The sequence below is a fragment of the Pseudophryne corroboree genome, chromosome 9 (assembly GCF_028390025.1).
Source record: "Pseudophryne corroboree isolate aPseCor3 chromosome 9, aPseCor3.hap2, whole genome shotgun sequence".
In the NCBI taxonomy this organism is placed as follows: Eukaryota; Metazoa; Chordata; class Amphibia; order Anura; family Myobatrachidae; genus Pseudophryne; species Pseudophryne corroboree.
The window spans coordinates 4,449,786-4,460,619 of NC_086452.1; the positions used below are offsets into that span (position 1 = coordinate 4,449,786).

At 43.3% G+C, this 10,834-nt stretch overlaps 1 protein-coding gene across 3 annotated transcripts in view; it reads right to left on the reverse strand.

The window, feature by feature from the left end:
• Positions 1-10,507: 10,507 nt before the first annotated feature.
• The window catches only part of SLC1A7 (solute carrier family 1 member 7), a 436,677-nt gene continuing 436,350 nt past the window's right edge, over positions 10,508-10,834 (reverse strand). For all 3 annotated transcript variants that reach the window (XM_063938903.1, XM_063938904.1, XM_063938902.1), the window contains one exon: positions 10,508-10,834. This exon is cut by the window's right edge and continues 2,446 nt beyond it. The gene's annotated coding sequence lies outside the window, so the exon portion shown is untranslated.

Below are 10,834 nucleotides of genomic sequence, written 5' to 3' on the forward strand. Positions count from 1 at the left end.
TGCAGTTATTAGTGGTGCAGCACGTAATACGTACACTGGATACAGTTATTAGTGGTGCAGCACGTAATACGTACACTGGATACAGGTATTAGTGGTGCAGCACGTGGTACGTACACTGGATAGTTATAAGTGGTGCAGCCCGTGGTACGTACACTGGATACAGTTATTAGTGGTGCAGCACATGGTACGTACACTGGATACAGTTATTAGTGGTGCAGCACGTGATACATACACTGGATACAGTTATTAGTGGTGCAGCACGTGATGCGTACACTGGATACAGTTATTGGTGGTACGTACACTGGATACAGTTATTAGTGGTGCAGCACGTGATGCGTATACTGGATACAGTTATTAGTGGTGCAGCGTACACTGGATACAGTTATTAGTGGTGCAGCACGTGATACATACACTGGATACAGTTATTAGTGGTGCAGCATGTGATACATACACTGGATACAGTTATTAGTGGTGCAGCACGTGATGCGCACACTGGATACAGTTATTAGTGGTGCAGCACGTGATATGTACACTGGATACAGTTATTAGTGGTGCAGCACGTGATATGTACACTGGATACAGTTATTAGTGGTGCAGCATGTGGTACGTACACTGGATACAGTTATTAGTGGTGCAGCACGTGATATGTACACTGGATACAGTTATTAGTGGTGCAGCACGTGGTACGTACGCTGGATACAGTTATTAGTGGTGCAGCATGTGGTACGTACACTGGATGCAGTTATTAGTGGTGCAGCACGTAATACGTACACTGGATACAGTTATTAGTGGTGCAGCACGTAATACGTACACTGGATACAGTTATTAGTGGTACATACACTGGATACAGTTATTAGTGGTGCAGCACGTAATATGTACACTAGATACAGTTATTAGTGGTGCAGCACGTAATACGTACACTGGATACAGTTATTAGTGATGCAGCACGTAATACTTACACTGGATACAGTTATTAGAGGTGCAGCACGTGATACGTACACTGGATACAGTTATTAGTGGTGCAGCACGTCATACGTACACTTGATACAGTTATTAGTGGTGCAGCACGTAATACGTACACTGGATACAGTTATTAGTGGTGCAGCATGTGGTACGTACACTGGATACAGTTATTAGTGGTGCAGCATGTAATACGTACACTGGATACAGTTATTAGTGGTGCAGCATGTGATGCGTACACTGGATACAGTTATTAGTGGTGCAGCACGTAATACGTACACTGGATACAGTTATTAGTGGTGCAGCACATGATGTGTACACTGGATACAGTTATTAGTGGTGCAGCACGTGGTACGTACACTGGATACAGTTATTAGTGGTGCAGCACGTAATACGTACACTGGATACAGTTATTAGTGGTGCAGCACGTGGTACGTACACTGGATAGTTATTAGTGGTGCAGCCCGTGGTACGTACACTGGATACAGTTATTAGTGGTGCAGCACATGGTACGTACACTGGATACAGTTATTAGCTGTGCAGCCCGTGGTACGTACACTGGATGCAGTTATTAGTGGTGCAGTACGTGATGTGTACACTGGATACAGTTATTAGCGGTGCAGCCCGTGGTACGTACACTGGATACAGTTATTAGTGGTGCAGCCCGTGGTACGTACACTGGATACAGTTATTAGCAGTGCAGCCCGTGGTACGTACACTGGATGCAGTTATTAGTGGTGCAGCACGTGATGTGTACACTGGATACAGTTATTAGTGGTAGAGCACGTGATACGTACACTGGATACAGTTATTAGTGGTGCAGCACGTGATGTGTACACTGGATACAGTTATTAGTGGTGCAGCACGTGATACGTACACTGGATACAGTTATTAGTGGTGCACCACGTGATACATACACTGGATATAGTTATTAGTGGTGCAGCACGTGATGCGTACACTGGATACAGTTATTAGTGGTGCAGCATGTGGTACGTACACTGGATACAGTTATTAGTGGTGCAGCACGTAATACGTACACTGGATACAGTTATTAGTGGTGCAGCACGTAATACGTACACTAGATACAGTTATTAGTGGTGCAGCACGTAATACGTACACTGGATACAGTTATTAGTGGTGCAGCACGTAATACGTACACTAAAGTTATTAGTGGTGCAGCACGTAATACGTACACTGGATACAGTTATTAGTGGTGCAGCACGTAATACATACACTGGATACAGTTATTAGAGGTGCAGCACGTGATACGTACACTGGATACAGTTATTAGTGGTGCAGCACGTGATGTGTACACTGGATACAGTTATTAGTGGTGCAGCACGTGATACGTACACTGGATACAGTTATTAGTGGTGCACCACGTGATACATACTCTGGATACAGTTATTAGTGGTGCAGCACGTGATGCGTACACTGGATACAGTTATTAGTGGTGCAGCACGTGATATGTACACTGGATACAGTTATTAGTGGTGCAGCATGTGGTACGTACACTGGATACAGTTATTACTGGTGCAGCACGTGTTACGTACACTGGATGCAGTTATTAGTGGTGCAGCAAGTGGTACGTACACTGGATACAGTTATTAGTGGTGCAGCATGTGGTACGTACACTGGATACAGTTATTAGTGGTGCAGCACGTGGTACGTACATTGGATACAGTTATTAGTGGTGCAGCACGTAATATGTACACTGGATACAGTTATTAGTGGTACATACACTGGATACCGTTATTAGTGGTGCAGCACGTAATACGTACACTGGATACAGTTATTAGTGGTACATACACTGGATACAGTTATTAGTGGTGCAGCACGTAATACGTACACTGGATACAGTTATTAGTGGTACATACACTGGATACCGTTATTAGTGGTGCAGCACGTAATACATACACTGGATACAGTTATTAGTGGTGCAGCACGTAATACGTACACTGGATACAGTTATTAGTGGTACGTACACTGGATACAGTTATTAGTGGTGCAGCACGTGATGTGTACACTGGATAAAGTTGTTAGTAGTGGTGCAGCACGTGATATGTACACTAGATACAGTTATTAGTGGTGCAGCACGTAATACGTACACTGGATACAGTTATTAGTGGTGCAGCACGTAATACGTACACTAGATAAAGTTATTAGTGGTGCAGCACGTAATACGTACACTGGATACAGTTATTAGTGGTGCAGCACGTAATACATACACTGGATACAGTTATTAGAGGTGCAGCACGTGATACGTACACTGGATACAGTTATTAGTGGTGCAGCACGTGATGTGTACACTGGATAGTTATTAGTGGTGCAGCACGTGATACGTACACTGGATACAGTTATTAGAGGTACATACACTGGATACAGTTATTAGTGGTGCAGCACGTAATACGTACACTGGATACAGTTATTAGTGATACATACACTGGATACCGTTATTAGTGGTGCAGCACGTAATACGTACACTGGATAAAGTTATTAGCGGTGCAGCACGTAATACGTACACTGGATACAGTTATTAGTGGTACATACACTGGATACCGTTATTAGTGGTGCAGCACGTAATACATACACTGGATACAGTTATTAGTGGTGCAGCACGTAATACGTACACTGGATACAGTTATTAGTGGTACGTACACTGGATACAGTTATTAGTGGTGCAGCACGTGATGTGTACACTGGATAAAGTTGTTAGTAGTGGTGCAGCACGTGATATGTACACTAGATACAGTTATTAGTGGTGCAGCACGTAATACGTACACTGGATACAGTTATTAGTGGTGCAGCACGTAATACGTACACTAGATAAAGTTATTAGTGGTGCAGCACGTAATACGTACACTGGATACAGTTATTAGTGGTGCAGCACGTAATACATACACTGGATACAGTTATTAGAGGTGCAGCACGTGATACGCACACTGGATACAGTTATTAGTGGTGCAGCACGTGATGTGTACACTGGATAGTTATTAGTGGTGCAGCACGTGATACGTACACTGGATACAGTTATTAGAGGTACATACACTGGATACAGTTATTAGTGGTGCAGCACGTAATACATACACTGGATACAGTTATTAGTGATACATACACTGGATACCGTTATTAGTGGTGCAGCACGTAATACGTACACTGGATAAAGTTATTAGCGGTGCAGCACGTAATACGTACACTGGATACAGTTATTAGTGGTACATACACTGGATACAGTTATTAGTGGTGCAGCACGTAATACGTACACTGGATACAGTTATTAGTGGTACGTACACTGGATACAGTTATTAGTGGTGCAGCACGTGATGTGTACACTGGATAAAGTTGTTAGTAGTGGTGCAGCACGTGATATGTACACTGGATACAGTTATTAGTGGTGCAACACGTGGTACGTACACTGGATACAGTTATTAGTGGTGCAGCATGTGGTACGTACACTGGATACAGTTATTAGTGGTGCAGCACGTAATATGTACACTAGATACAGTTATTAGTGGTGCAGCACGTAATATGTACACTGGATACAGTTATTAATGGTGCAGCACATGATATGTACACTGGATACAGTTATTAGTGGTGCAGCATGTGGTACGTACACTGGATACAGTTATTAGTGGTGCAGCACGTGATATGTACACTGGATACAGTTATTAGTGGTGCAGCACGTGGTACGTACGCTGGATACAGTTATTAGTGGTGCAGCATGTGGTACGTACACTGGATGCAGTTATTAGTGGTGCAGCACGTAATACGTACACTGGATACAGTTATTAGTGGTGCAGCACGTAATACGTACACTGGATACAGTTATTAGTGGTACATACACTGGATACAGTTATTAGTGGTGCAGCACGTAATATGTACACTAGATACAGTTATTAGTGGTGCAGCACGTAATACGTACACTGGATACAGTTATTAGTGATGCAGCACGTAATACTTACACTGGATACAGTTATTAGAGGTGCAGCACGTGATACGTACACTGGATACAGTTATTAGTGGTGCAGCACGTCATACGTACACTTGATACAGTTATTAGTGGTGCAGCACGTAATACGTACACTGGATACAGTTATTAGTGGTGCAGCATGTGGTACGTACACTGGATACAGTTATTAGTGGTGCAGCATGTAATACGTACACTGGATACAGTTATTAGTGGTGCAGCATGTGATGCGTACACTGGATACAGTTATTAGTGGTGCAGCACGTAATACGTACACTGGATACAGTTATTAGTGGTGCAGCACATGATGTGTACACTGGATACAGTTATTAGTGGTGCAGCACGTGGTACGTACACTGGATACAGTTATTAGTGGTGCAGCACGTAATACGTACACTGGATACAGTTATTAGTGGTGCAGCACGTGGTACGTACACTGGATAGTTATTAGTGGTGCAGCCCGTGGTACGTACACTGGATACAGTTATTAGTGGTGCAGCACATGGTACGTACACTGGATACAGTTATTAGCTGTGCAGCCCGTGGTACGTACACTGGATGCAGTTATTAGTGGTGCAGTACGTGATGTGTACACTGGATACAGTTATTAGCGGTGCAGCCTGTGGTACGTACACTGGATACAGTTATTAGTGGTGCAGCACGTGGTACGTACACTGGATACAGTTATTAGCAGTGCAGCCCGTGGTACGTACACTGGATGCAGTTATTAGTGGTGCAGCACGTGATGTGTACACTGGATACAGTTATTAGTGGTAGAGCACGTGATACGTACACTGGATACAGTTATTAGTGGTGCAGCACGTGATGTGTACACTGGATACAGTTATTAGTGGTGCAGCACGTGATACGTACACTGGATACAGTTATTAGTGGTGCACCACGTGATACATACACTGGATATAGTTATTAGTGGTGCAGCACGTGATGCGTACACTGGATACAGTTATTAGTGGTGCAGCATGTGGTACGTACACTGGATACAGTTATTAGTGGTGCAGCACGTAATACGTACACTGGATACAGTTATTAGTGGTGCAGCACGTAATACGTACACTAGATACAGTTATTAGTGGTGCAGCACGTAATACGTACACTGGATACAGTTATTAGTGGTGCAGCACGTAATACGTACACTAAAGTTATTAGTGGTGCAGCACGTAATACGTACACTGGATACAGTTATTAGTGGTGCAGCACGTAATACATACACTGGATACAGTTATTAGAGGTGCAGCACGTGATACGTACACTGGATACAGTTATTAGTGGTGCAGCACGTGATGTGTACACTGGATACAGTTATTAGTGGTGCAGCACGTGATACGTACACTGGATACAGTTATTAGTGGTGCACCACGTGATACATACTCTGGATACAGTTATTAGTGGTGCAGCACGTGATGCGTACACTGGATACAGTTATTAGTGGTGCAGCACGTGATATGTACACTGGATACAGTTATTAGTGGTGCAGCATGTGGTACGTACACTGGATACAGTTATTACTGGTGCAGCACGTGTTACGTACACTGGATGCAGTTATTAGTGGTGCAGCAAGTGGTACGTACACTGGATACAGTTATTAGTGGTGCAGCATGTGGTACGTACACTGGATACAGTTATTAGTGGTGCAGCACGTGGTACGTACATTGGATACAGTTATTAGTGGTGCAGCACGTAATATGTACACTGGATACAGTTATTAGTGGTACATACACTGGATACCGTTATTAGTGGTGCAGCACGTAATACGTACACTGGATACAGTTATTAGTGGTACATACACTGGATACAGTTATTAGTGGTGCAGCACGTAATACGTACACTGGATACAGTTATTAGTGGTACATACACTGGATACCGTTATTAGTGGTGCAGCACGTAATACATACACTGGATACAGTTATTAGTGGTGCAGCACGTAATACGTACACTGGATACAGTTATTAGTGGTACGTACACTGGATACAGTTATTAGTGGTGCAGCACGTGATGTGTACACTGGATAAAGTTGTTAGTAGTGGTGCAGCACGTGATATGTACACTAGATACAGTTATTAGTGGTGCAGCACGTAATACGTACACTGGATACAGTTATTAGTGGTGCAGCACGTAATACGTACACTAGATAAAGTTATTAGTGGTGCAGCACGTAATACGTACACTGGATACAGTTATTAGTGGTGCAGCACGTAATACATACACTGGATACAGTTATTAGAGGTGCAGCACGTGATACGTACACTGGATACAGTTATTAGTGGTGCAGCACGTGATGTGTACACTGGATAGTTATTAGTGGTGCAGCACGTGATACGTACACTGGATACAGTTATTAGAGGTACATACACTGGATACAGTTATTAGTGGTGCAGCACGTAATACGTACACTGGATACAGTTATTAGTGATACATACACTGGATACCGTTATTAGTGGTGCAGCACGTAATACGTACACTGGATAAAGTTATTAGCGGTGCAGCACGTAATACGTACACTGGATACAGTTATTAGTGGTACATACACTGGATACCGTTATTAGTGGTGCAGCACGTAATACATACACTGGATACAGTTATTAGTGGTGCAGCACGTAATACGTACACTGGATACAGTTATTAGTGGTACGTACACTGGATACAGTTATTAGTGGTGCAGCACGTGATGTGTACACTGGATAAAGTTGTTAGTAGTGGTGCAGCACGTGATATGTACACTAGATACAGTTATTAGTGGTGCAGCACGTAATACGTACACTGGATACAGTTATTAGTGGTGCAGCACGTAATACGTACACTAGATAAAGTTATTAGTGGTGCAGCACGTAATACGTACACTGGATACAGTTATTAGTGGTGCAGCACGTAATACATACACTGGATACAGTTATTAGAGGTGCAGCACGTGATACGTACACTGGATACAGTTATTAGTGGTGCAGCACGTGATGTGTACACTGGATAGTTATTAGTGGTGCAGCACGTGATACGTACACTGGATACAGTTATTAGAGGTACATACACTGGATACAGTTATTAGTGGTGCAGCACGTAATACATACACTGGATACAGTTATTAGTGATACATACACTGGATACCGTTATTAGTGGTGCAGCACGTAATACGTACACTGGATAAAGTTATTAGCGGTGCAGCACGTAATACGTACACTGGATACAGTTATTAGTGGTACATACACTGGATACAGTTATTAGTGGTGCAGCACGTAATACGTACACTGGATACAGTTATTAGTGGTACGTACACTGGATACAGTTATTAGTGGTGCAGCACGTGATGTGTACACTGGATAAAGTTGTTAGTAGTGGTGCAGCACGTGATATGTGCACTGGATACAGTTATTAGTGGTGCAACACGTGGTACGTACACTGGATACAGTTATTAGTGGTGCAGCATGTGGTACGTACACTGGATACAGTTATTAGTGGTGCAGCACGTAATACGTACACTAGATACAGTTATTAGTGGTGCAGCACGTAATATGTACACTGGATACAGTTATTAATGGTGCAGCACATGATATGTACACTGGATACAGTTATTAGTGGTGCAGCACGTGGTACTTACACTGGATACAGTTATTAGTGGTGCAGCACGTGGTACGTACACTGGATACAGTTATTACTGGTGCAGCACGTGTTACGTACACTGGATGCAGTTATTAGTGGTGCAGCAAGTGATGTGTCCACTGGATACAGTTATTAGTGGTGCAGCACGTGGTACGTACACTGGATGCAGTTATTAGTGGTGCAGCACGTGGTACGTACACTAGATGCAGTAAATAGTGGTGCAACACGTGGTACGTACACTGGATGCAGTTATTAGTGGTACGTACACTGGATACAGTTATTAGTGGGGCAGCACGTAATACGTACACTGGATACAGTTATTAGTGGCAGCACGTAATACGTACACTGGATACAGTTAGTAGTGATGCAGCACGTGGTACGTACACTGAATACAGTTATTAGTGGTGCAGCACGTAATACGTACACTGGATATAGTTATTAGTGGTACATACACTGGATACCGTTATTAGTGGTGCAGCACGTAATACGTACACTGGATACAGTTATTAGTGGTGCAGCACGTAATACGTACACTGGATACAGTTATTAGTGGTACATACACTGGATACAGTTATTAGTGGTGCAGCACGTAATACGTACACTGGATACAGTTATTAGTGGTACGTACACTGGATACAGTTATTAGTGGTGCAGCACGTGATGTGTACACTGGATACAGTTATTAGTGGTGCAGCACGTGATATGTACACTGGATGCAGTTATTAGTGGTGCAGCAAGTGATGTGTCCACTGGATACAGTTATTAGTGGTGCAGCACGTGGTACGTACACTGGATGCAGTTATTAGTGGTACGTACACTGGATGCAGTTATTAGTGGTGCAGCACGTGGTACGTACACTAGATGCAGTAATTAGTGGTGCAACACGTGGTACGTACACTGGATGCAGTTATTAGTGGTACGTACACTGGATACAGTTATTAGTGGTGCAGCACGTGATGTGTACACTGGATACAGTTATTAGTGGTGCAGCACGTGATATGTACACTGAATACAGTTATTAGTGGTGCAACACGTGGTACGTACACTGGATACAGTTATTAGTGGTGCAGCACGTGATGTGTACACTGGATACAGTTATTAGTGGTGCAACACGTGGTACGTACACTGGATACAGTTATTAGTGGTGCAACACGTGGTACGTACACTGGATACAGTTAATAGGTTGAAAAAAGACAATTGTCCATCGGGTTCAACCTATTTGTGGTCTCCTATGCAGGATTATTTTGTATAAAATTTTGACTGAAGTTGATGACTGCCGTTACGTTTTACCCCTCTTTTTTATAATAACCATAGTGCGTGACTATGCCCCGTAACCCTGGATATCCTTATCCATTAGGAATTTATCTAACCCATTCTTAAAGGTGTTGACTGAGTCGGCCATTACAACTCCCTCGGGCAGGGAATTCCAAACACGTATCGTCCTAACCGTAAAAAAGCCTTTACGCCGTATTGTGCGGAATCTCCTCTCCTCTAACCTGAGCGAGTGTCCACGAGTTCTCTGTGTTGATCTAACCAAAAACAGGTCCTGCGCAAGCTCTGTGTATTGTCCCCTTATATATTTGTAAATGTTGATCATGTTCCCTCTTGCGACTGGTGCACAGAACGCAGCTGATTTATATTAGCGGGGACAGAAGAGTCGCGATGTTATATATCATGAGCGTAGAAGGCGTGGCAGGTGACAGCGATGTTATATATCCTGAGCGTAGAAGGCGTGGCAGGTGACAGCGATGTTATATATCCTGAGCGTAGAAGGCGTGGCAGGTGACAGCGATGTTATATATCCTGAGCGTAGAAGGCGTGGCAGGTGACAGCGATGTTATATATCCTAAGCGTAGAAGGCGTGGCAGGTGACAGCGATGTTATATATCCTGAGCGTAGAAGGCGTGGCAGGTGACAGCGATGTTATATATCCTGAGCGTAGAAGGCGTGGCAGGTGACAGCGATGGACTGATTTTACCTCTTTTATTTTTTATGAAACATTTAATGTTTTCAGAGCGTCTTTTGTTTTTCCGACCAATCACTTAAACTCCTTTTATAAGTCATATACACAGCCGAGGATGGCAATTACAGTTATACAGAGTGGTAATACAGTCCCCATATACACTGTACACTGCAGATACATATATAACAGAGAGGGGACCAGACAGTGTCAGCATCATGTGTCCTTTGTGCTGCATCTGTATAATGCACTCGCAGCTACCAGACATGATGTGCCCATACATCATCTGATGTCACCAGCAGGGACAGGGCAGGTCAGTGACAAGGGACAGGGCA